Consider the following 26512-nt stretch of genomic DNA (forward strand, 5'->3'; position numbering starts at 1 on the left):
AAGGCCCCCCAAAAGACCAACGCTGTAACGTTAAATGCCAAAGCCTCAGAAAGCAGCCAGAAGCCCCAGAAAGAAGTAAAATAAAAGATCGCAACTTGCAAACACCTGAACTGAAACGTTCTTTTCAGAGCCACCAAAGCCTCTCTGGAAAGAGCGGAGACAGAGCCGGGCTCCTTCTCCACAGAAATCAGTCACAAATAAAGAGACGAGGATGTCTGGCAGAGTCAGTGTGAGACGCTGCAGCGGATCTCGGGCCTGATCTACGAGGAGACCCGCGGGGTGCTGAAGGTTTTCCTGGAAAATGTGATCAGGGACCCGGTCACCTACACCGAGCCCGCCGAGGGCAAGGCAGTCACTCTCCTGGATGTGGTGTACACTCTGAAACTCTCTATGGATTCTGCGGCTGAACAACTCGATGCTTTCGCGCAGAACACAACAGCCACCCACCGCCTCACAGAGAGAGCAGTGACCTGGGACCGGGGATAGAGTGTGGATACACGTTGTGTTGGGTTTTGATATTTTAGTACAAAGTTGCACTGGGTGTGGAGTAGAGAGCGCCTACTTTATGCTCTGAATAACTATATGGCCTTGCTAGACTGAGAGAGGATGATAGGCGCTCTCGGTTTTTATGATGGTGGCAGGATGCTTAGGGAGTATAGAGGGAGGGTGGACCAATTGGTGGGTTTATGATGATTAAAGGTGTTGATGTGGTAGATACAATTTCCTCGGATTGTGGAGTACAGAACCTGCAGGCATAACCTTAAGAGCCCGTTGATGCGGTGAGGGGTCCCGAGGATTCTGTGGGAGGAAGGGTTAGACAGCAGTGGCCCCATCTCTCTATATTGATACATGTTCAATGTTTTTGTTAAATCGGTCAGTCCTGCAATGAAATTGACAGATTTTTAAAAATGATGCTCAATCTCAGCTCAGCCAATCAGAGGCCAGTACTTTCCACCGCTTCGTTCCCTCATATTTGATTGGATTGAAGCTGGACGGGCGTCCGGCGCCAGCCAATCACTGCTTGAGGCGGTCCCTCACAGTTTAAAATGGCAGGGTTTGATCCAGATTTAAATGTGAATGGGATGCCCAATATACCGATAGCTCCCGCCCAATGTGGGCGGAAACTATCAGTGGGATATCTGATCGTGAATTGATCCCACTGCACATATCTAAATTCTGTATCTCACCTTTAACTCAGCTAATTGGGGGACAAGTGGGATACTCTTTGGAATATTTTGAATTAACCAGAGCTGCAATTCTGGTTCCCTCCTGTATGCAAATTCAACGGCGAAAAGTCTGCATGGGTCACTGTGTTCAGGATGTATATCCTTCAGCCTATGGAATTACTTCCCCAATAATGGACGGAGAGCCCATTAACCGTTCATTCCCTTTATACTCGGCTCTTAACATCCGTTCATATTCGGCTCTCCCAACAACGTGCTCAATGACGGGCGGTCTCATGTTCAGGTCCTGCCGGTTGTGTTTTCCTGAAGCCAGTCCCTCTCTATATTGATTCACTGATCTGAAGATCCGCTGCAGTGTTTGGCGATCTAGATTTCTACATTTTCATCACGTTTATAACTGTGATTATCTGTGGCTAATTTCTGATCAAGAAATTCTCGGCGTAATTACAGAGATATAATATGTTAAATTAAATCTGGGACAACTGAGATGCATAGAACAGTAACCAGCCCTTTCACAGATATTGTTAGAGACTTTGAAAAGAGCCTTTGGGTTATTAGATTAAATCCTGTCCGCTTTATTTGCTCTTGGACACACTGGTGGTTTCTGTGGGCAGCAGCACAGCCTGGATATTAGGCAGCATCCCGCCCTGAGTGATGGTCACCTTTCTCAGCAGCTAGTTGAGCGCCTGGTCGTTGCGGATGGCCAGCTACAGGTGTCTGGGGATGGTGCGGGTCTTCTTATTGTCGAGGGCCGCTTGGCCGGCTAGCTCCAGGATTTCAGCCGGTCAGATATTCGAGCACAGCAGCCATGTAGACCGGGGCTCCGGCACCCACACGCTCAGCGTAGTTCCCCTTCCGCAGGAGCCTGTGAACACGGCCCACAGGGAACTGCAGTTCGGCCCGGGAGGAGCGAACTTGGCTTTGGCCCGAGCTTTGCCGCCGGTTTTTCCTCTTCCAAACATTTGTACAATCTACACGTTCAGAGAAAGAATGAGAAATTCCTCCCACATCTGCCATTCTTATACCGTACATCAGCAGGCCTGGACCATTAGATGGAGCAGCGTGCGGGGGCATCCCACTGCAGGGAGCAGCGCTTGCTGCTGCAGGAGGGCTGCTGTGAAGCCAGGTCGCTGATTGCAGTGTGGGCAGGTACAGCAGGAGGGACAAAGGAGTGGCCAGAGATTGTAGAGGCTTGTGATCGGGACCTGGGAGAGACATAAGCTCAGGGCCCAGAAGAGCCGAAGGCCCAGGGGCAGCACGGGCCAGCCCACAGTGAGATAAGTGTGCGCACTAGGTCTGTGCAGCAGAGCTGCTCTCCAGGTAGTCTTGGGTAATCGTTGCCACTGGACCAAGACCTAGTTCTGTCAAGCCCGTGTGGTGGCTGGTGTACAATGGTCACCACACGTTCAATTAATCCACGCACAGGCATCTTCACCCTTCAAGATGTAGTTCGTAATCTGGAATATTAGGTCCTTCATTGAAACACCTGGCAATTTTTCCGATGACCAATTACTATCTCCAACAGTCAGAAGCCAACGTATTTTTAATTTCAAAAAACCCGCCAAGAAATAGCGGATTAATAAAGTCAAGATTAGTCAAAGAATTCGCAACACGTTTTAATTCCTTTTTATTCCATACTTCCCTTGCAAGTTCCTGGCTGTTACAATCAGGATTATATTCTACTTCAACCTATCTCTAATGGGCGGGAATCAATTCCCACTGATTCTGTAATGGGACACATTCCAGCTCAATCTTTCTAAAAGTGGGCTTTCATAGATTATCGATCGATCCCCCGGAAAGGCGGGAGTGAGAGCAGAACTGGGTGTCCTTCTGTGAAAAGGGAAGAACGACAGAGTGTTCAAACTGTCCCGGTTCTGGTCTTTGTAAGAACTCTCATTTTGGTTTGTTACACTGCGGGGAGTGTCGGGTTAATAAATGGTTTGACCTCTAATAAGAATTTGTTTAAATTAAAGGGGGCATGAGAGAATGATATGGCTAAAGTCTTGGGTCTCGCCCCTAAAACAAGCTCTGAATTCACCGGCAGGCGGTGTAAATGAATGGGTCTGAGAGCAAAGGGAAAGCGCGAGCAGGGACCATGTTTGTAGTTTGGTGGGAAATACAACAGCGACGCTAAGATCGACCTGGACAGTGAAGCTGCTGATCTGATAATTCAAATCTACAGCTGGAACTTCAAAGATTGTCAAATACACTTGCTCGGTAAATAATTATTGTAAATCGATTTCAAAGGTTGTGGTAGTTCATGTTTGGGGGGTTTGATCTCTCAGGACAGCGTGTAGTTTTACTTGGAGCTAATCTACCAAAATTCTCTGGACTCTGGGGAAGTACCATCGGATTAGAAAGCAGCTAATGTAACACCTCTGTTTAAAAAAGGGGCAGACAAAAGGCAGGTAACTAAAGGCCGGTTAGTTTAACATCTGTAGTGGGGAAAATGCTTGAAGCTATCATTAAGGAAGAAATAGCGGGACATCTACATAGGAATAGTAAAATCAAGCAGACGCAACATGGATTCATGAAGGGGAAATCATGTTTAACTAATTTACTGGAATTCTTTGAGGATATAACGAGCATGGTGGATAGAGGTGTACTGATGGATATGGCGTATTTAGATTTCCAGAAGGCATTCGATAACGTGCCACACAAAAGGTTACTGCAGAAGATAAAGGTACGCGGAGTCAGAGGAAATGTATTAGCAAGGATCGATAATTGGCTGGCTAACAGAAAGCAGAGAGTCGGGATAAATGGGTACTTTTCGTGTTGGAAATCGGTGGTTAGTGGTGTGCCACAGGGATCGGTGCTGGGACCACAACTGTTTACAATATACATAGATAACCTGGAAGAGGGGACTAAGTGTAGTGTAACACAATTAGCAGATGACACAAAGATTAGTGGGAAAGCGGGTTGTGTAGAGGACACAGAGAGGCTGCAAAGAGATTTAGATAGGTTAAGCGAATGGGCTAAGGTTTGGCAGATGGAATACAATGTTGGAAAATGTGAGGTCATCCACCTTGGGACAAAAAAACAGTAAAAGGGAATATTATTTGAATGGGGAGAAATTACAACATGCTGAGGTGCAGAGGGACCTGGGGGTCCTTGTGCATGAAACTCTTTTTGGGAGTAAACAAAAAACATTAAACGGTGCACCCCCCAAACTGGGGGAAACACCAACCATTTACAAGGCTTCTTTTTTTCCTTTTTTTCTTCCTCCAAGTTCCCCCTATCAAAGGGGAGGGGGACACTAAAAGCACCGGCAATTAAAACAAATTAACTTAAAAACATAAAATCAAGTTAAAATTTGGTTGCCGGGCCCACCTCTCGCGGAAGGCCGTGAGCGTACCGGTGGACACCGCGTGCTCCATCTCCAAGGACACCCTGGACCGGATGTATGCGCGGAAGAGAGGCAGGCAGTCTGGCTGAACGATCCCCTCGACCGCCCGCTGCCTGGACCGGCTGATGGCCCCCATGGCCGTGCCCAGGAGCAGTCCTACGAGGAGGCCCTCGGACCTACCCGCTCCCCTCCGCACAGGGTGCCCGAAGATCAGGAGTGTGGGACTGAAGTGCAGCCAGAATTTCAGTAGCAGCCCCTTTAAATAACAAAACAGGGGCTGCAACCTCGTGCATTCAATAAAAACATGGAACACGTACTCTTCCAGACCGCAGAAATTGCAGGCGGCCTGGGAGCTCGTGAACCTGCTTAAATATTTATTGCACGGCACTGCTCCATGCACCACCCCCCAGGCCAAGTCCCTGATAAATAGAGGGAGGACCCTGCGTAGAGTGCCCTCCATCGGGGTCCCCCGTCTCCTCCGGACGGCAATATGGTACGCCATGGCATGTCCGGATGGCAGGCGAGGATGGCAAAGTTGAGAGTGTGCAGGAGCAGCCCGTACAGGAAACCCCTCCGCACGGAACTGAAAGGCACGGAGGGGATATCCCCGAGGCGGCTCAGGTTGTGAGGCGCCGGCCCCCGAGGGAGGTTCCAGGGTTTGGCGAAGATGAGGAATTCCGTCCGGACGGGGGTCATTTCGGACGGGATCTCCCCACGTGCTTGAGCCTCCTCGATGCACCCAACGGAGTCGGGGCCCAGAGCTCTTTTTAGCGACTCGATGGCATCGGCCACGTGGCGGACGTTGGCAGAATTTAGGCGCTGCGCCAGCGTGTCTGGCGCCATCCAGCCCACTCCTCCACCATCGAGCAGGTCCCTGACCCTGGTCACCTCACCAGCCACAGCCCTCTCGTCCGACCGCCACAAAAAACCTCAGTCATGGAGGTACGGATTCCCGAGCAGCGGCTCCTGCAGGACGGCCGCCACTCCAGCCGGTGGAGAGCTGCGCTTGGTGGAGACGTTGTTCCAGACCCTGATGAGTTCCTTGTAAAAGGCAGGCAGCTCCCGGAGGGCGGTCCTGACGCCCCCCCCAAGCTCATAAACAGGTGCTGCGTGTCGTAGTTGCGGCAGTGCTGCTGGCATAAGAAGTATATCGCCAGAGCATGCCACCTAGGAGGGGGCTCGACATAACGGTATGTCTGCAGGGTCTGAAGACGGAAAGTCGCGATCTGGGCGCTGACGCACACCAACGACTGACCGACCTCCCCAAGCGGGAGACTCAAGACCGCGGCAGAGACCCAGTGCTTCCTGTTGTTCCAGAAGAAGTCCACCAGCTTCTTCTGTATCTTGACGACAAACGCAGGGGGAGGGGTCAAAGTGACCAGCCGGTACCACAACATTGCGGCCACCAGCTGGTTTATGACTAGCGCTCGACCCCTGTAGGACAGCACGCGGAGCAGTCCTGTCCAGCGGCCTAGGCGAGCGGCGACCTTGGCATCCAGCTCCTGCCAGTTCGCAGGCCAGGCTTCCTCGTCGGGGCTAAGTTAGACTCCCAGATAGAGGAGATGGGTCGGGCTCCAGGCAAAAGGCCTGAGCTCCTATGGCAGGGAGTCCACCCGCCACTGACCCACCAAGAGTCCTGAACATTTCTCCCAGTTGATTCTGGCGGATGATGCGGCCGAGTAAATCTCCTGGCACTCACGCATCCTCCGTAGGTCAGCGGGATCCTCTACCGCGAGGAGCACGTCATCGGCGTAAGCCAAGAGGACGACCTCCACGCCCGGCCCTTGCAGAGCCAGTCCCGTCAACCTCGTCTGCAGGAGGCGCAGGCAAGGCTCCACGCAGACGGCATATAACTGGCCGGACATGGGGCATCCCTGGCGTACACCTCTCCCAAAGCGAAAGGCCGCCATCAAGGACCTGTTAACCTTAATCAGACACTCCGCAGCGGTGTACAAAAGTCGGATCCGGGCGACGAAATGCGTCCCGAACCCGAAAGCGCGCAGAGTTCCGAGCACAGTCGTGATTCACCCTGTCGAACGCCTTCTCTTGATCGAGGGATAGGAAGGTGACCGACAGACCAGCCTCCTGGGAGTAATGGATGAGGTCCGGGACTAGATGGATGTTATCGTGGATTGTCCGGCCCGGGACCCTGTAGGACTGGTCGGGGTGGATCATGTGGTCCAGCACGGCGCCAATGCGAGCAGACATCGTCGTGGCGAAGATTTTGTAGTCCGTGCTGAGGAGGGAGACCGGGCGGCAGTTCTTAAGGAGGCGGAGATCGCCCTTCTTAGGCAGCAGGACGATGACTGCCCTGCGCCAAGAGAGGGGCATCTCCCCGGTCGCCAGACTTTCCCCCAGGACCCGCGCGTAGTCGCCCTCAGAACGTCCCAGAACGCCCTGTGGAACTCCACGGTAAGCCCGTCCAGCCCCGGGGCTTTTCCCCTCGAGAGCCGGTCGAGGGCGCCGGTCAGCTCTGCCAGGCTTAGCGGAACTTCCAGATTTTCGGCGCCATCTGGGCTGACCTTCGGCAGGTCCTCCCACAAAACTCTATGCGCTTCCTCGCTGGACGGCTCCGGAGAGAACAGAGCCTCGTAATATTCACGGGCCCTGTTGTTGACGCCCCCTGGATCCGAGATGAGAGAGCCGTCGTCGGCCAGCAGCGTCAAGAGCTGCTTACGGACACTATTCCTTTTTTGCAGCGAGTAGAAGGGGGAGCCGCGGTCCAGATCCCGCAGGAACCGGATCCGCGACCTCACAAATGCGCCTCGTGACCTGACGAGCTGCAGGTCCTTTAGCGCGGCCTTCTTCGCTTCGTACACCGTCCGCAGGGCCGGGTCCCCGACGACTTGCCAGAGTCGGGACTCCTGGTCGAGCAACTCTTTTTCTAGGCGCCCGACCCTGGCCGCCCGCCTCTTGGTCGACCCCCTCGCGTACTCTTGACAGAAGACGCGGACGTGAGCCTTGCCCACGTCCCACCATTGCCTCAAGGAGGGGAAGCCTCCCTGCTTCCTTTTCCAGTCGGCCGAGAAACGATGGAACGAGTCCTGGAACCGCACGTTCTCCAGCAGCTGGTTGTTAAAATGCCAGTACGCGGACCCCGTCCTCGCGCGGAGCGAAGCGAGCTCCGCCCACACCAGGTGGTGGTCCGAACACGGCACCGGCCGCATGGAGGCCGCCGGGACGCAGGAAACGTACGCCCGAGACAAGTAAAGGCGGTCGACTCTGGACCATCCTACTCCAGGCCTCACCCAAGTAAAGGCGCTGGAGTCGGGATGGAGATTTCGCCAGACGTCCACCAAGTCGAAGGACCCGACCAGGTCCCTCAACTTCTCCATTGCCGTCATGCTCTGCGGGGCACCGGAGCGGTCCCTCGCCTCGAGGGTTCAGTTAAATTCCCCCCCGAGGACAATGCAGTCGCTGACGTTGACGGAGCCAAGAAGAGCGGACACCTCTTCGAAGAAGCGCGTTTGCTGCGGGCCGGGCTGAGGGGCATACACGTTTACGAGATGGAGCGGCACGTCCCCCAGGCGAACCGTGACGTGCAGCAAGCGGCCTGGCATGGGCTCCTCGGCCCCCAAGATCTCCGGCTGAAAATGCGGGGCCAGCAAGATGGCCACCCCACTAGAATTGGCGGTGAGGTGGCTCATGCGGACCTCTCCTTGCCATTCCAGGAGCCACGTGGCTTCGTCTCCTGGAACGGTGTGGGTTTCTTGCAGGAAGGACGCCGCATATTTCCCCTAATGCAGGAGCGAAAAATTGTTAAATCTATGTTGTGCCTCTCTGCCGCCGTTGATGCTGAGGCTGGCTATGGTTATCTTCATGACAAGAGCATAGTGCAACCTCTACCTAACCTATTGTGGCGGGCGGAGTGGAGTCGTTTGTTGACTTCCACTCCTTCAGCAGCCCAGCGAGGAACTTTTTGAGCCGGCGCAGCTCAAAGCCTTGCGCCTTTGATAAGGGCCCGCCCGCGGCCATGGTTTTAGCGGCAGCGCGGACGGAAGCGACGAGCAACACCGGCTCAGACCATCTTTCCAGGGCCAGACGGGCTTGGTCGCCGCGACCCCGGCTCTGGACAAAAAGTCCCAGAGTTCCTTTGCAGGAATGAGGAGGGTCTCAGCAGCGGACGCGAGTAGATCCACCGCCTCACTGGCGGTGGACTCTAGATCTTCTCCCGCGTCCCCCACCGAGTCCCCGTCCTCCCCCGGGAGGTCACCGCTAGCAGCTGGCCCGTCGACCGCACGAGGTACGGCAAACGGCCCGGCCAACAGCCCGGCCGCTCCATCCGGCCCTGGCTCTGCGCTGATCCCACCCCGAAGATCGGCGGCAGAGGAGTCCCCACTGGGCTCTTTTAAAAGTGGTGCTGGGTCAGGAAGCGACAGCGGAAGGGGTCCCTCCTCCACCCCAGGAGCCGGGGAACACGGAGAGACCAGGTTTACGAAATTCTCCAGGTCCACCAAGTCCCTCAGCTCCAAAGTAGGGGGCGAGGGTTGTTGTTCTTCCCCCTCCCCTCCGCCACCCCCCGGCCCAGCGTGTGGATGTTCTGTGGATTTAATCATATTTTCAGTTTCCGCCGAGTCGAACAAATCCTGGGGGAAGTTGGATATTGGCTGGGCGGGCTCAGGTTCGGCCTTTTCGGCCCCGCCCGCCTCAGTCCCCGAGACGCTCGACCCGGTGGCTACCCATTCTTCCGCTGGCCCCGCGCCCCCCACGACAGGCAGATCTTTCACGCCATCCCCGGGAGGCAGCGGCTGGGCAGCCTCGACTGCCTCACCCTCCCCGGGGACAGATTCCTCCCGCCTACAGCGCAGTTTGGGGGCGCTGGTGGGAGACGCGGGACATGCGGCGGGCACCGACTACTCCGCGGAGGGATGTTGTTCCCCCTCCGCCTCATTGGAGCGGCGCCTCCTTTTGTTCCTGGGGGTGCGCGGAGACAGGGAGACCCCCATGTCTGCCGAGGCCTCCCGCTCCGCCCCCCCTTTTTCTTATCGTGCCCGCGCCCGAGCCCCTCTGCAGTACTGGTCACGGGCTCGGGCACGGGCTCAGGGCACCCCGCGCTCGCCGATGACTGGGTTGGGCTGAGCGCGTTGGTCAAACTTTCTGGTGCACTGAGGGGACCCGCCTCGAGATGATTCGCCTTCCTCCGCGCCTTCTTTCCGATCGGACGCTCTCCCTCCCCTCCGCCAGAGGCTGTGAAAACAAAGGCCCCCGACGATGCCCGCGCACCTACGGTTCCCGGCACACGGACACTACTCGGGGGAGGGGTGGCGGCGGCGCCAGCCTTGGCCGCCCTCGGTGGTTTGGCGGCCTTGGAGTCGGGTTAGTTCTTGCGAACGTGCCCCACCTCCCTACAGGCATGGCACTGCACGGCGTCCGACGTCCAGAAGTCAAGATAGGCAATCCCCTCGTGCACCACATTAAAATTGCCCTCCGTCGTCTCCTCCCGCGCCAGCCGGACAAAGAGCTGGTGGCGGAAGGAGAACACATGGCGCTGGCTGTTCTCCCTGAGGCCGAGCGGTATGGGGTTAATCCCCGACCTTACCTCCCCCAGTCATGTAGGTGAGGGAGGAGCAGCTCAGCGGGAACAAAGGGCGGGATGTTAGATATGATGACCCTCTGCGCAGTGGCCTCGAGAGGGTCAACCTGCAGGAACGCCCCGCCCACCGTGAGCCACTTTTCAATGGCCAGGGACACCGCTCGCTCCGACCCCAGGAAGAACACGGCCTTCCCAGACATCTTGGAGGCTGCGACAATGGCCGAGGGGCTGACTACCCCAGCCATCGCCCGCACGCACTCCTCGATGCTCATTGTGGGGTGAGTGTAGCCCTTGACCCCGTTTTTCTTAGTAATTAGTTTGAATGGTGGCAGGGCAGCAGGAGGCGCAGGAGATGTGGACACCGCCTGCGCATAAGTCCTAGCTGGGCCTGCCACCGGCGTGGATGGAGTCGCCATCACGGGGTCCCTTTAAGGGCTACAACCACCCCAGAGTCACAGGCCTTAATGATCTTAAATTGGCCTCGTTTGAATTTATGAGCAGAGGGAGCTCTTAATGGGGCACACCTCTCCCATAGTTAACGAATGGTGAGGGGCCTTGTTCCATCTGCTCAGTTGTCTTAATTAATTTTAATTTAAGAGGAAAGGGGCTCTCAGAGAGAGAGGGGAGAGACAGAGAGAGTGAGCGAGAGAGAGTGAGCGAGAGAGAGTGGGGTGGGAAAGAGGGAAGCTGCGATGGCAGGTCTCCTCTCACAGCGATGTTTGGGCGTTTTTCTGCGGTGCACTCCCCAGATGATGGAAAAAAAAACAAGACACAGTCCTTGGAGATGGTCTTCGGGTGGGGGGAGATGTCTTCACCTGGGGCAGCTGGACCCACCTGGGCACAAACTCCCAACGATCTTAAATAAGGTGATTAGTAATACTTCAGCCAGGTAGCTCCAGCTATCCCAGGCTAGGCAAGGGGGGAGGGGTGTTTCAGTGGTGTGTGGGGTCTAGCTGTAAGCAAGACCTCCACACACACTTCCAGACACACACACCCCCCGCGATATTCCGGCCCTCAAGATGGTCTTCTTTCCTCCCCCCACCGATACAACAAAGTCTTTCGGGGAATGCACCCAAACACACCCACCTGTCGAAGATTGTAGAAATGGCTCTCCCTCCTTCCACACTGGATGGTGTTTTCTCAGATTATTATTTTACTCCTCTCTCCAACTCTTTGTAAAAGTAATAATGATGTTGAATTTTCTGCTCTCCTCCTCTCCCTCTGGATGAATTGGAATTGTAGTAAGCCCCTTCCTCCTCTTCCTGGGCTGTTTCACAGTGCTCACTCCAGGTCTTCCAGGCAGCAGCAACAGCAGGGAGATTCTTCTATCACTGTTCCAGGCTCCAAATGATCATGCCACGCCTCCAAAGCTCCACCATTGGTCCACAGATCCCTGAAAGTAGCAGGCTTGGTGGATAAGGTGGTTAAGAAGACAGACTGAATACTTGCCTTTATTGGCCAAAGCACAGAATACAAGAGCAGGGAGGTTATGCTTCAATTGTATAATACTCTGGTTAGACCACAGCTGGAGTTCTGTTGTGTATTATAGGAAGGATGTGATTGTACCAGAGAGGGTGCAGAGATTTACTAGGATGCTGCCTGGAATGCAGCATCTTAGCTGTGAGAACAGATTGGATAGGCTGGGTTTGCTCTCATTGGAACAGTGGAGGCTGAGAGGAGACCTTATTGAGGTGACAACATTTTGAGAGGCCTGGATATAGTGGATAGCAAGGGTCTATTTCCCTTGGTGGAGGGGTCAATTACGAGGGGGCATGGTTTTAAGGTGGTTGGTGGAAGGCTCAGAGGGGATTTGAGGGGAGGTTTCTTCACACAGAGGGTTGTGTGGGTCTGGAACTCACTGCCTGGAAACATGGTGGATGCGGAAACGCTCACCACATTTAAAAATGCTTGGATGGGCACTTGAAGTGTCGTAATCTGCGGCGTTATGGCCCTCGAGCTGGTAATTGGAATTTGACTGGATAACCTCCTGTTGGCTGGCGCAGATACGATGCTATGTACTGCAGCGAATCGAGTATGGCCAGGGTAATCTCCTGGACTAGTTTCGATCGCTGAAAGGGTCAGAGAGGAATTTTTCCAGATTTTTTTCCCCCAATTGGCCTGGGTTTTTATCTGTTTTTTGCCTCTCCCAGGAGATCACATGGCTCCGGTTGGGGTGGAGTGTAGAATGTTTCAGTGTAAGGGGTGCCGCAGTTGTTTGAGGCGGACTGGTTGTCCCGGGTGCTCTTTACCTTTCCGCCATTGTTCATTGCTCATAGGTTTTAAATTTAACCTTCAGGGCTGCTGACCGAGGGCCATGCGGCTCTTTATCGGTCGGCGTGGACATGATGGGCCGAAATGGCCTCCTGCGCTATAAATTTCTACGTTTCTACCAATTACTTTAAATCTATGCCCCTAGTTATTGACCCCTCTGCTAAGGGGAATAGGTCCCTCCTATCCACTCCATCTAGGCTCCACATCATTTTTATAAACCTCAATAAGGTCTCCCCTCAGCCTCCTCTGTTGTAAAGAAAACAACCCCAGCCTATCCAATCTTTCTTTATATCTAAAATTCTCCAGTCCAGGCAACATCCTGGTAAATCTCTTCTATACCCTCTCTTTTCTGTAATGTGATGACCAGAATTGCATACAGTATTCTAGCTGTCGCCTAATTAGTGTTTTATCCAGTTCAAGCTCTTCTATTCTAAGCCTCGGCTAATAAAGTCTAGTATCCCGTATGCCTTCTTAAGCACTTTATCGACCTGTCCTGCTACCTTCAGGGATCTGTGGACAAGCATTCCAAGGTCCCTCTGTTCCTTTACACTTCTCAGTGTCCTACCATCTATTGTGTATTTCCTTTCCTTGTTAGCCCTCACCAAATGCATTACCTCACACTTCTGCGGATTGAATTATATTTGCCACTGCTCTGCCCACCTGACAGGTCCATTGATACCTTCCTGCAGTTTACAGCTTTCTTCTTCATTAAACCACACGGATAATTTTCGTATCATCTGCAAACTTCGTGGTCATACCCCTTACATTCAAGTCTAAATCATTGATGTATCCCAGAAACATCCTTCCAGTCACTAAAACACCCATTGACCATTAACCTTTGCTTCCTACCTCAGCCAATTTTGGATCCGAGTTGCCACTTTGCCTTGTATCCCATGGGCTGTGACTTTCATGAGCAGTCTGCCATGTGGGACCTTATCAAAAGCCTTGCTAAAATCCATATACACAAAATGTCAAACACAACACCGTCATCGACCCTCCGTGTGACCTCCTCAAAAAATGCAATCAGATTAGTCAGACACGACCTTCCATTAACAAATCCGTATTAAATGTCCCTGATTAATCCCGGTCTTTCTGAATGAAGGTTTATCCTGTCCCTCAGAATTTGTTCCATTAATTCAAAGTCCAAATTGGGGGAACTGAATTTTATTTTGTCATGCTATTGAGATTGGGGCCAGAGGGACAATAAATAATAACAAATAAATTATTTTAAAAATCGGTGATCAGACCTGCATTGTGATCAAAATCTCCAGATGACGCCAAAAATGGGGAGCGTGGGCTCTGTGAAGAGGACTGTAAGTGAGCTCAGTCTGAATGCATATGTTTGTAAATGGGCTGGACGGATGGCAGATGCAATTTAGTGCAGAGAAATCTGATGCAAAACATTTTGGAAGAAAAATGGAGGAAAAGTACTTTATATGGTAACATTTTAAAAGGAGTGGAGGGGTAGAGAGATTTGGGGATGTAAAAGTCGAGCTAATCCCTTGTCTTATTAATTTGCAAGTTCCAGAGTCCAGTGTCACGAACTTTAATACCTTAATAAGAAATATAAGATGAGCAGTTTCTCCGTCATCCACCGTATCTTATACTGATCCACCAATCAGAGTAAAGATGCAAGTCCCGCGTGTCCACAGTAACTGACACCAGGTCAGCCCACTGGATGGAACCACGGGCGCCCTGAGCTTGATCTCCGGTGTCTCCAGTCGCCACTGCCCCCTTACATCAGTCTCCCCTCACTTTTATACCTTGCACTGATCCACCTCTGTCACCGGACTCTTCTTTGTCTTCCCTGCTGGGTTTGGGCAGGAAGTGAGGAAAAGACAGCTGGAATTTCTCTAATCTGTGATTTACAAGGACACTTACCCTGGTTCCCAGAAGTTACTTTTCTTCAGTAATTTTCTCATTCTCCCTAAACTCTCCTGCTTCCTGTTAGTTCTTATAGTTTCACAATAATCGGTACAAATATCTCACATTATAACCTAATCTATTCTATTACTCACACTGGTTTAAGCTTGGAAGAAGCACTGAGGGTAGCAAGGGCACAGAATGCACTCTGAGTGGAGAACTTCAATGTCCATCACCAAGTGTAACTCGGTAGTACCACTACTGACTGAGCTTACTGAGTCCTGAAGGACATATCTGCCAGACTGGGCCTGCAGCAGATGGTGAGAGAACCAACAAGAGGAAAAAACCTACTTGACCTGGTCCTCACCAATCTACCTGTCGCAGATACGAACAATGACGGACAGGTAAAGACCATCGGGTACATCAAGCCTGTCCCACAAGGAGCTGCATCTTTCTATGACAGCATTGGTAGCAGTGACCACCGCACACAGTCATTGTGGAGACAAAGTCACACCGAACACACTCTCAAATGTGTTGTGTGGCACCATCACCGTGCTAAACGGGATAGATGCAGAACAGATCGAGCAGCTGAAAACGGGGCATCCTTAGGGTGCTGTGGGCCATCAGCAGCAGCAGCATTGTATTCCACCACAATCTGTAACCTCATGGTCTGGCATATCCCTCACTCTAACTTTACCATCAAGACTGGTTCAATTAGGAGTGCAGAAGAGCATGGCAGGAGCAGCACCAGGCGTACCGAGAAATGAGGTACCAGCCTGGGGAAGCTGCAAAACAGGGCTACATGCATACTGAGCAGTGGAAGTAGCATGGTATAAACAGGGCTAAGCAATCCCAAAATCAATGCATCAGATCAGAGCTCTGCAGTCCTGCCACATCCAGTCGTGAATGAACACAAGAACATATATAAAAACTAGGAGCAGGAGTAGGTCATTCGGCCCCTCGAGCCTGCTCCGCTTTCAATAAGATCACGTCTGAGTTTCTACCACAGCTCAAATTTCCTGCACTATCCCCATATCCCTCGATTCCCTTAATATCCTATGCTGGGTTCAGTTCTACACTCACTGGTTCTCCTCCCTAGAAGGTATTGTCTCTGGCTGGGTTCAGTTCTACACTCACTGGTTCTCCTCCCTAGAAGGTATTGTCTCTGGCTGGGTTCAGTTCTACACTCACTGGTTCCCCTCCCTCTCCTCCCCTGAAGGTACTGACTCTGGCTGGGTTCAGTTCTACACTCATTGGTTCCCCTCCCTCTCCTCCCCTGAAGGTGCTGACTCTGGCTGGGTTCAGTTCTACACTCACTGGTTTCTCTTCCTCTCCTCCCCTGAAGGTGCTGACTCTGGTTGGGTTCAGTTCTACACTCACTGGTTCCCTTCCCCTGAAGATACTGACTCTGGCTGGGTTCAGTTCTACACTGACTGGTTCCCTTCCCCTGAAGATACTGACTCTGGCTGGGTTCAGTTCTACACTCACTGGTTCCCCTCCCCTGAAGGTGCTGACTCTGGCTGGGTTCAGTTCTACACTCACTGGTTCCCCTCTCCTGAAGATACTGACTCTGGCTGGGTTCAGTTCTACAATCAGCAGTTTCTCTCCAATGTGTGACCCATGTGCCCAAACGCCATGTTTGAACCTCGACAGTGAGTGTCGACTGGCTATTCCACTGTCCTCACCCGAGGCCTCACACGTGCATTTTCCAGCAGGGCCACCGGACCCTCCTCCCAATGGCTCAGTGGATAAAGGCATGTAGGATCTATTCCCCACCCCACCTCCCCAACTGTAAAATGGATTGTGGAATGGAATATAAAAGCTACAGATGGTGGGAGGGGTTAATAAAAAACAAACCTCAGTACAAACACCGAGAGGGTGGGCTATACAGTAAGGGGTTCATTCAAACATTGCAGCAAAACGATCACTCATTGAGAGACTGGAAGGACATCCTCACAGACAATGATACAGGATACCTGCCATCGATCTAATCAACACAGGCAATAGCACCAGACGCCGGCCATGGACACCTTGAATGGTCCCTGGTCCCTGTCAAGAAGGAAGAGGGACATTCACACATTCCTCAACTGTGGAGCCACATCTGTTCCCAAGGAAGGTTTGCATTGTACTACACAGCAGGAGAGCTGATCGCGTCCCTGTCTGGGCCAGGGAGTGGAATACACTGATGATCAAGAGGTTATTGACCATCGGAAGAGTCGACAGGGGAACAGCAGGAAATATGTTTGATGCTGTGATTATGAAGCCCCATAAAAAGAGGACTACTTCGGAGCGAAGGCAGTGCAGTGAAGGAGGATGCAGGGTGGTCACCTGGTCCCGGCCTACAATCCACACCACAACCACCAACTGTGTGGGTGATTATAAGTTTCAGGCAAACCGTCAGGGAATTTGTCCGAGTCGTTTTATAATCGCAATCAAATTGCGGAAGGGTGTCAAACTGTGACATTTCCTGTTAGGTTTCAGGTAACCTTGTGCAGGTGGTTTGTATTATGGGTTCGGTGTTATTCCGGTCGGAATCTCTGGGAGGTTGTGTACTGGGGAATAACACAAATTCAATAAACATACAAGTTTAAGGTTGAGCCAAAAACCTGTGCCGAGTGTATTTTGTTCTTATAAACGCTGAAGTCAAGAACTGTTGGTGAGGGTTTACCGAATCTCTCACAGGCACCACCCAGTGTGACTGAGTCATAGTTCCACCATTCAATTAGATCGTGACTGATCAGTATCTTTACTCCGTCTACCTGCCTTGGTTCCATCACTCTTAATACCCTTGCCCAAGAAGAATCTATCAATCACAGTTTTGGAATTTTCAATTGGGCCCCAGCCTCAGTTTTATGGGGAACAGAGTTCCAGATTTCCACAACCTTTAAGAACATAAGAAACAGGAGCAGGAGTAAGCCATACGGCCCCTGGAGCCTGCTGCACCATTCAATAAGATCCAGGATGATCTTGTACTTCAGCTCCACTTTCCCGCACTATCCTCATATCCCTCGATTCCTTTAGTGTCCAAACAGCTTTCTATCTCAACTCTGAATATACTCAATGACTCAGCATCCACAGTCCTCTGGGGGAGAGAATTATAAAGATTCACGACTCTCTGAGTGCAAACATTTCTCATAAGCTCAGTCCTAAATGGCCGAGCCCGTATCCTGAGACAGTAACCCTTAGTTCTAGACTCTCGAGCCAAGAGAAACAGATTCTCACCATTTGTGTGAGGAAGTGCTTCCTGACATCACCCCGGAACCTGTGGAGGGAAAATTATTGGAAACAAATCCTGAGGGACAGGATAAATCTTCACTTGGAAACACATGGATTAATTAAGGACAGTCAGCATGGATTTGTTGAGGGAAGGTCGTGTCTGACTAACTTGATTGAATTTTGAGAGGAAGTAACCTTGAGGGTCGATGAGGGTAGTGTGTAGGATGCAGTGTATATGGATTTCAGCAATGCTTTTGATAAAGTCCCACATGGCAGACTGGTCACAAAAGTAAAAGCCCATGGGATCCAGGGCTAATTGGCAAGTTGGAACCAAACTTGGCTCAGGCTAGAAGCAAAAAGGTCATGGTACATGGGTGTTTTTGTGACTGGAAGGCTGTTTCCAGTGGGGTTCTGCAGGGCTCAGTGCTGGGTCCCTTGTTTTTTGTGGTATATAATCAATGACTTGGATTTTAATGTTGGAGGCATGATTAAGGAGTTTGTAGATGACACTAAAATAGGCTGTGTGGTTGAGAATTAAGAAGAAAGCTGAGGACTGTAGGAAGATATCAATGTACTGGTCAGGTGCGCAGTAAAGTGGCAAATGGAATTCAATCCGAATAAGTGTGAGGTAATGCATTTGGGGGATCCAACAAGGCAAGGGAATATACATTAAATGGTACAACACTGAAAATTGTAGAGGATCAAAGGGACCTTGGAGTGTAAGTCCACAGATCCCTGAAGGTCGCAGGCAGGTAGATAAGATGGTTAAGAAGGTATATGGAATACTTACCTTTATTAGTTGAGGCATGGAATACAAGATCTGGGAGGTTATGCTTGAACTGGTTAGGCCACAGTTGGAATACTGTGTGCAGTTCTGGTCACCACATTACAGGAAAAATGTGATTGTACTGGAAAGGGTTTCGAGGAGATTTACAAGCATGTTACCTGGACTGGAGAATTTTGGCTCTGAGGAAAGATTGGAGATGCTGGGTCTATTTTCTTTGGAACAGAGGACACTGAGGGGAGACCTGATGGAACTCTATAAAATTATGAGGGGCCTGGATAGAGTGGATAGGAAGGACCTGTTTCCCTTGGCAGAGGGGTCAACAAGGGGGCACAGATTTAAAGTAATTGGTTTAGAGGAGATGTGAAGGGAAATTCCTTCACCCAGAGGTTTGTGGGGGTCTGGAACTCACTGTCTGAAAGGGTGGTCGAGGCTGAAACGCTCACCACATTTGAAAAATACTTGGATGTGCACTTAAAGTGACATCACCTACAGGGCTACGGACCAAGAGCTGGAGAGTGGGGTTCGGCTGGATAGCTGTTTGTCACCCGCTTCGGACACGGTGGGCTGAAATGGTCTCCTGCCATGCTGTAAATTCCGATGATTTTATGATTAATGACCTAGATGAAGGGACCGAGTATAATGTATCCAAATTTGCTGATTATACAAAACTAGGTGGGGCAATAAGCAGGGAGAACACAAGAGTCTGCAAGATATATATAGATAGACTATGAGTGGGCAATAAGGTGGCATCTGGAGTATAATGTAGGGAAATGTGAGGTTATTCACTTTGGTCGGAATAATTTAAAAAAGCAGAATATCTTTTAAATGATGAGAAACTTTTAAACATCGGTGTTCAGAGAGATTTGGGATGTCCTCGTGCAAGACACACAGAAAGTGAGCATGCAGGTACGCAAGCAATAAGGAAGGCAAATGGTTTGTCCTTTATTGCAAGGGGGTTGGAGTATAAGAGTAAGGAGGTCTTGCTACAATTGCACAGGGCCTTGGTGAGACCACACCTGGAGTATTGGGCACAGTTTTGGTCTCCTTATCTAAGGACGGAACCACTTGCCTTGGAGACGGTGCAACAAAGGTTCACAAGATTGATTCCTGGGATGAGAGGACTGTCTGATGATGAGATAGTGTGTAGAATGGGTCTATACACTCTCAAGTTTAGAATAATGAGGTGTGATCTCATTGAAACATACAAGTTTCTGAAGGGGACAGACAGATTAGATGATGACTGGTTGATTCCCCTGGCTGGACTGTCTAGAACTAGGGGCACAGTCTCAGGATATGGGGGAGACCATTTAAGACAGAGATGAGGTTTAATTTCTTCACTCAGACGGTTGTGAATCTTTGGCATTCTCTTCCCCAGAGGGCTGTGGATGCTCAGTCTATTCAAGGTTGAGATAGATAGATTTTTGGACTCTAGGTGAATCAAGGGATAGGGAGATCAGGCAGTAAAGTGGAATTGAGGGCGATGATCAACCATGATCTCATTGAATGGCGGAGCAGGCTCGAGGGATCTTATCGCCTACTCCTGCTCCTATTTCTTAAGTTGATATCCAGGGGGCTCTAGATTTATCAGTTGCACCCTTTTCCTTTAAGGTAACATACTTCCTCTGACCCCTCATTATCTCCTCCTTGAATGCCTCCTACTGCTCTGAGAGTGATTTAAATTCAACATAAGAACATATGATTTCAGAGCAGGAGTATGCCATTCGGCCCCTTGAGCCTGCTTTGCCATTCAATGAGATCATGGCTGATTTTCGACATCACCTCCACTTTCCTGCACTATTCCATATCCCTTGATTCCCTTAATGTACAAAAATCTGTCGATCTCTGTCTTAAATATACTCAACGAAAGAGCCTACACAGCCCTCTGGAGTAGAAAATTACAAAGATTAATGAGTGAATAAGTTTCTGCTCGTCAGTCCCAAATGGCCAACCCCTTATTTTGAGACTGTGACCCCTGGTTCTAGACTCTTCACCAGAGGAAACATTCTCCCTGCACCTATCCTGTCAAGCCTGTAAGCATTTTGTATGTTACAGTAAGATCATCTCTCATTCTTCTAAACTCTAGAGAATACATGTCCAGTCTACTCAGTCTCTCCTCATAGGACAATCCTCCCATCCCAGGAATTAAGTTTGGTGGACCTTCCTTGCCATCCTCAATGATAAGTACATCCTTCCTTAGGTAAGCAGCTAAAACTGTACACAATACTCCACGTGTAGTCTCAACAGGGCCCTATATAATTGCAGTAAGACGTCTTTACTCTTGTACTCAAATCCTCTTGTAATAAAGGCCAACATTCCATTTGATTTCTTCATTACTTGCTGTACCTGCATATTAACTTTCAGTAATTCGTGTACAAGGACACCAAGGTCCCTCTGAACACCAACATTTCCCAATCTCTCACCATTTCAAGTAGCTTGTTCCAGTCCTCTTTGGCTAAACCACATCTCAGCTTAGTAAAATTGGCTTTTCCTCAATTGAGAACTTTTATTCCTGGCCTATCTTTATCCTTTTCCATAACTACCCAAGATCTAACTGAATTATGATCACTAGCACCAACATGTTGTCCCACTGATACCCCTTCCACCTGCCCAGCTTCAGTCCCTAATACTAAGTCCAGAACTCACACCTCTCTTGTTGGGCTTGCTACGTACTGGCTAAAAAGTTCTGCTGGTTGCTGACCCCTCTGTGAAGGGAAATAGGTCCTTCCACTCCACTCTATCTAGGCCCCTCATAATTTTATTCACCTCATTAAGGTCTCCCCTCAGCCTCCTCTGTTCCAAAGAAAACAAACTATTAAGAGGGTTGGTGGGCTGGAAGAGGTTACTGAGAATGGGAAGGGTGAGACCCTGGAGAGATTTGAACAAGAGGATGCGTATTTTAAAGGCTGATGGCACCAGCCATCTCGCCCAGCACAGAATGTAACTCACTACCAACAGGAAGGATGTTACTTTAACAACTAAAGATGCATAATGTGGGGAAATCAATCTGTCCCTTTAACTTACAGCGACATGGAAAAGGGGAAATGAATGACCTTTAAACACCTGGTGCACTTGGAACTGAAGTGTCTGAAACTCATAATAGGAACTCCAGTTAAACAAAATACTGACAAATGTTAAACTGTTTTGTTGACAAAAGAAATCTCAATTTAACTTTTAAAAGATAAATTGTTTAACAGGGGTTGACACATACTCACCTGATAGGCTGAATCAGGATCCACTCCTCAAGCACCACGATTGGTTGCAGAACACACTGCTCCCTGGGCTCTCCGGCCTCTGAGCTCTCTTCATGTTGGTTCCCAGGGCAATCAATCACCACTCGCCAACATTACGCTGCCAGATTAAGTTGAGGAAGAAATAAAAATAGACCGTAACCTGAGTTAAGAAATAAAATTAGAAAATCATGATTAAATGAACGAGGAGAGACAATATAAACTAAAGGGTACAATCCTAAAGGGGGTGCATGAACAGTGAGACCTGCGGGTATATGTGCACAAATCGCTGAAGGTGGCAGGACAGGTTGAGAAAGCAGTTAAAAAAGGTTACAGGATCCTGTGCATCACAGAGTACAAAAGCAAGGAGGTTATGATGAACCTTTGTAAAACACTGGTTTGGTCTCAACTGGAGCATTGTGTCCAATTCTGGGCACCACATATTAAAATGTGATGGCCTGAGAGAGGATGCAGAAAAGATTGACAAGAATGATTCATGAGATGAGGGACTTCATTACGTGGATTGACTGGAGAAGCTGGGGTTGTTCTCTTTGGAGCAGAGAAGGTTGAGAGGAGAATTGATCGAGGTGTTCAAAATCATGAGGAGTCCGGACAGAGTAGATAGAGAGATACTGTTCCCACTGGTGGAGGGGTCGAGAACCAGAGGAGACGGATTTAACGTGATTGGCAGGAGAACCAAAGGTGACATCAGAAAAATCTATTTTATGCAGCGAGTGGTTAGGATCCGGAAAGCACGGCCTGAAAGGGTGGTGGACGCAGACTCACTCACAGCTTTCAAAAAAAAGTTGGATAAATATTTGAAAGAAAACATTTGCAGGGCTGGGGGAAAGGGTGGGGCAGTGGGACTAGCTGGGAGCCGGCAAGGGCTCGATGGGCCGAATGGCCTTCCGTGCTGTAACCATTCTCTGATTGTGTGAGCAGAACCACTCTGTTCCTGACTCAATCTAAAGCCTTCCTGATTGTGAGCACCTCTGTTAAACCTGTCCTGCACCTTCACTGCTCCAAGGAGAACCACCGCAGATGATGCAGCCATCATCTTATTGAATGGCGGCAGGCTCGAGGGGCCAAAGGGTCGACGCATCTCCTATTTCTGATGTTCTCATGTGTTCTTGTCACCAGCCCACCAAACGCGCTGCTCCGCGCCAATCAGTAGTCCCTGAAGGTACTGACTCTGGCTGGCTTCCGTTTTACACTCACTGGTTCCCCTCCCCTGAAGGTGTTGACTCTGGCTGGGTTCAGTTCTATATTCACTGGTTCCTGTCCCCTGAAGGTGCTGACTCTGGCTGGGTTCAGTTCTACACTCACTGGTTCCCCTCCCCTGAAGGTACTGACTCTGGCTGGTTTCAGTTCTACACTCACTGGTTCCCCTCCCCTGAAGGTACTGACTCTGGCTGGGTTCAGTTCTATATTCACTGGTTCCCCTCCCCTGAAGGTGCTGACTCTGGCTGGGTTCAGTTCTACAATCACTGGTTCCCCTCCCCTGAAGGTACTGATTCTGGCTGGGTTCAGTTCTATATTCACTGGTTCCCCTCCCCTGAAGCTACTGACTCTGGCTGGGTTCAGTTCTATATTCACTGGTTCCCCTCCCCTGAAGCTACTGACTCTGGCTGGGTTCAGTTCTATATTCACTGGTTCCCCTCCCCTGAAGCTACTGACTCTGGCTGGGTACAGTTCTACACTCACTGGTTGCCTTCCCTGAAGGTACTGATTCTGGCTGGGTTCAGTTCTACACTCACTGGTTCCCCTCCCCTGAAGGTACTGACTCTGGCTGGGTTCAGTTCTACACTCACTGGTTCCCCTCCACTGAAGGTACTGACTCTGGCTGGGTTCAGTTCTACACTCACTGGTTCACCTCCCCTGAAGGTACTGACTCTGGCTGGGTTCAGTTCTACACTCACTGGTTCCCCTCCCCTGAAGGTACTGACTCTGGCTGGGTTCAGTTCTACACTCACTGGTTCCCCTCCCCTGAAGGTACTGACTCTGGCTGGGTTCAGTTCTACACTCACTGGTTCCCCTCCCCTGAAGGTACTGACTCTGGCTGGGTTCAGTTCTACACTCACTGGTTCCCCTCCCCTGAAGGTACTGACTCTGGCTGGGTACAGTTCTACACTCACTGGTTCCCCTCCCCTGAAGGTACTGACTCTGGCTGGGTTCAGTTCTACATTCACTGGTTCCCCTCCCCTGAAGGTACTGACTCTGGCTGGGTTCAGTTCTACACTCACTGGTTCCCCTCCCCTGAAGGTACTGACTCTGGCTGGGTTCAGTTCTACACTCACTGGTTCCCCTCCCCTGAAGGTACTGACTCTGGCTGGGTTCAGTTCTACACTCACTGGTTCCCCTCCCCTGAAGGTACTGACTCTGGCTGGGTTCAGTTCTACACTCACTGGTTCCCCTCCCCTGAAGGTACTGACTCTGGCTGGGTTCAGTTCTACACTCTCTGGTTCCCCTCCCCTGAAGGGACTGACTCTGGCTGGGTTCAGTTCTACACTCACTGGTTCCCCTCCCCTGAAGGTACTGACTCTGGCTGGGTTCAGTTCTACATTCACTGGTTCCCCTCCCCTGAAGGTACTGACTCTGGCTGGGTTCAGTTCTACACTCACTGGTTCCCCTCCCCTGAAGGTACTGACTCTGGCTGGGTTCAGTTCTACACTCACTGGTTCCCCTCCCCTGAAGGTACTGACTCTGGCTGGGTTCAGTTCTACACTCACTGGTTCCCCTCCCCTGAAGGTACTGACTCTGGCTGGGTTCAGTTCTACACTCACTGGTTCCCCTCCCCTGAAGGTACTGACTCTGGCTGGGTTCAGTTCTACACTCACTGGTTCCCCTCCCCTGAAGGTACTGACTCTGGCTGGGTTCAGTTCTACACTCACTGGTTCCCCTCCCCTGAAGGTACTGACTCTGGCTGGGTTCAGTTCTACACTCACTGGTTCCCCTCCCCTGAAGGTACTGACTCTGGCTGGGTTCAGTTCTACACTCACTGGTTCCCCTCCCCTGAAGGGACTGACTCTGGCTGGGTTCAGTTCTACACTCACTGGTTCCCCTCCCCTGAAGGTACTGACTCTGGCTGGGTTCAGTTCTACACTCTCTGGTTCCCCTCCCCTGAAGGTACTGACTCTGGCTGGGTTCAGTTCTACACTCTCTGGTTCCCCTCCCCTGAAGGTACTGACTCTGGCTGGGTTCAGTTCTACACTCTCTGGTTCCCCTCCCCTGAAGGTACTGACTCTGGCTGGGTTCAGTTCTACACTCACTGGTTCCCCTCCCCTGAAGGTACTGACTCTGGCTGGGTTCAGTTCTACACTCTCTGGTTCCCCTCCCCTGAAGGTACTGACTCTGGCTGGGTTCAGTTCTACACTCACTGGTTCCCCTCCCCTGAAGGTACTGACTCTGGCTGGGTTCAGTTCTGCACTCACTGGTTCCCCTCCCCTGAAGGTGCTGACTCTGGCTGGGTTCAGTTCTACACTCACTGGTTCCCCTCCCCTGAAGGGACTGACTCTGGCTGGGTTCAGTTCTACACTCTCTGGTTCCCCTCCCCTGAAGGTACTGACTCTGGCTGGGTTCAGTTCTACACTCACTGGTTCCCCTCCCCTGAAGGTACTGACTCTGGCTGGGTTCAGTTCTACACTCTCTGGTTCCCCTCCCCTGAAGGTACTGACTCTGGCTGGGTTCAGTTCTACACTCACTGGTTCCCCTCCCCTGGAGGTACTGACTCCGGCTGGGTTCAGTTCTACACTCACTGGTTCCCCTCCCCTGAAGGTACTGACTCTGGCTGGGTTCAGTTCTACACTCACTGGTTCCCCTCCCCTGAAGGTACTGACTCTGGCTGGGTTCAGTTCTACACTCACTGGTTCCCCTCCCCTGAAGGGACTGACTCTGGCTGGGTACAGTTCTACACTCACTGGTTCCCCTCCCCTGGAGGTACTGACTCTGGCTGGGTTCAGTTCTACACTCTCTGGTTCCCCTCCCCTGGAGGTACTGACTCTGGCTGGGTTCAGTTCTACACTCACTGGTTCCCCTCCCCTGAAGGTACTGACTCTGGCTGGGTACAGTTCTACACTCACTGGTTCCCCTCCCCTGAAGGTACTGACTCTGGCTGGGTTCAGTTCTACACTCACTGGTTCCCCTCCCCTGAAGGTACTGACTCTGGCTGGGTTCAGTTCTACATTCACTGGTTCCCCTCCCCTGAAGGTACTGACTCTGGCTGGGTTCAGTTCTACACTCACTGGTTCCCCTCCCCTGAAGGTAATGACTCTGGCTGGGTTCAGTTCTACACTCACTGGTTCCCCTCCCCTGAAGGTGCTGACTCTGGCTGGGTTCAGTTCTACACTCACTGGTTCCCCTCCCCTGAAGGTACTGACTCTGGCTGGGTTCAGTTCCAGTGACATCATTCACTTTGTTCCTGCACTAAGATGGCCGCGCATGCGCCGTGCTACTCACTGAATCAAGATGGCGGATCACTGAACCTTCCTGTACGAAGATGGCCGCCGTTAGCCTGGGCCTGTGACCGGGAGAAAGCCCCGAAGCTGCAACCGCCGATATTCCGGTTATTATTCCGGGCTTGCGGCGGCACGGGTGGTTTATGAAGCCTCCCCGGCTCCCCGCTGGTCCCTTACTTCGCTCCCTCCCGCTGAAAACGACACTTCCGTGGAGCCTGTCCAAAACATGTCTACTCCGCCATTACACGCTCCGCGCCTGCGCACTGAGCTCCTGTATTCTGTGAGGCACTTTCTCCCCCGCGGGGCATGCTGGGTACAAAAGTCCAGGAGAAATCAGAGCAGGAGTGGGCCACCCGGACCCCCGAGCCTGCTCCCCATTCAATAACATTTGTTGGGACAGTCTCGGGGGAACTTTACTCTGTATCTCACCCGTGCTGCACCTGCCCGGGGAGTGTTTGATGGGACAGTGTAGAGGGAGCTTTACTCTGTATCTAACCCCCTGTACCTGCCCTGGGAGTGTTTCATGGGGCAGTGTTGATCGAGCTTTACTCTGTATCTAACCCTCTGTACCTGCCCTGGGAGTGTTTCATGGCGCAGTGCAGATGGAGCTTAACTTTGTATCTGAATCGGG

At 51.2% G+C, this 26512-nt stretch overlaps 1 pseudogene; it reads right to left on the reverse strand.

The window, feature by feature from the left end:
- Positions 1–26060, reverse strand: part of LOC139257293 (zinc finger protein 256-like) — a 44491-nt pseudogene extending 18431 nt beyond the window's left edge.
- Positions 26061–26512: the final 452 nt, after the last annotated feature.

Source organism: Pristiophorus japonicus, unplaced genomic scaffold (genome assembly GCF_044704955.1).
Source record: "Pristiophorus japonicus isolate sPriJap1 unplaced genomic scaffold, sPriJap1.hap1 HAP1_SCAFFOLD_82, whole genome shotgun sequence".
Lineage (NCBI taxonomy): Eukaryota > Metazoa > Chordata > Chondrichthyes > Pristiophoridae > Pristiophorus > Pristiophorus japonicus.